The sequence below is a fragment of the Anthonomus grandis genome, chromosome 8 (genome assembly GCF_022605725.1).
Source record: "Anthonomus grandis grandis chromosome 8, icAntGran1.3, whole genome shotgun sequence".
NCBI classification, from domain to species: Eukaryota; Metazoa; Arthropoda; class Insecta; order Coleoptera; family Curculionidae; genus Anthonomus; species Anthonomus grandis.
This window is the reverse complement of record NC_065553.1, coordinates 20,885,551-20,885,834: the sequence shown is the minus strand read 5'-3', so window position 1 is coordinate 20,885,834 and position 284 is coordinate 20,885,551.

The following is a 284-nucleotide window of genomic DNA, read 5'->3' as shown; positions in this document are numbered from 1 at the left end:
TGCCCGTAGTTTTATTTTAATTTTTTTGAGAGTACATTTTAAATAAAAAATAAGTGTTTTATTAGCTCCAATTGTTGTAATACGTACAGTAATTCTGTCAAATTTGTGACGTAAAACTGCCTCTAAGCATTTTTTTCCGGAAATTGTTAGAAGATCATTAAAAAACCATAACTCGAAAAATGTGTGGTCGAAGCGTACCGATTTTTTTTAAAAACTCACTTATCTCGGGAATGGTAAGTTTTTCGAAAAATTTGGACAAAAATTATCGGCAATATCCTTTTCTA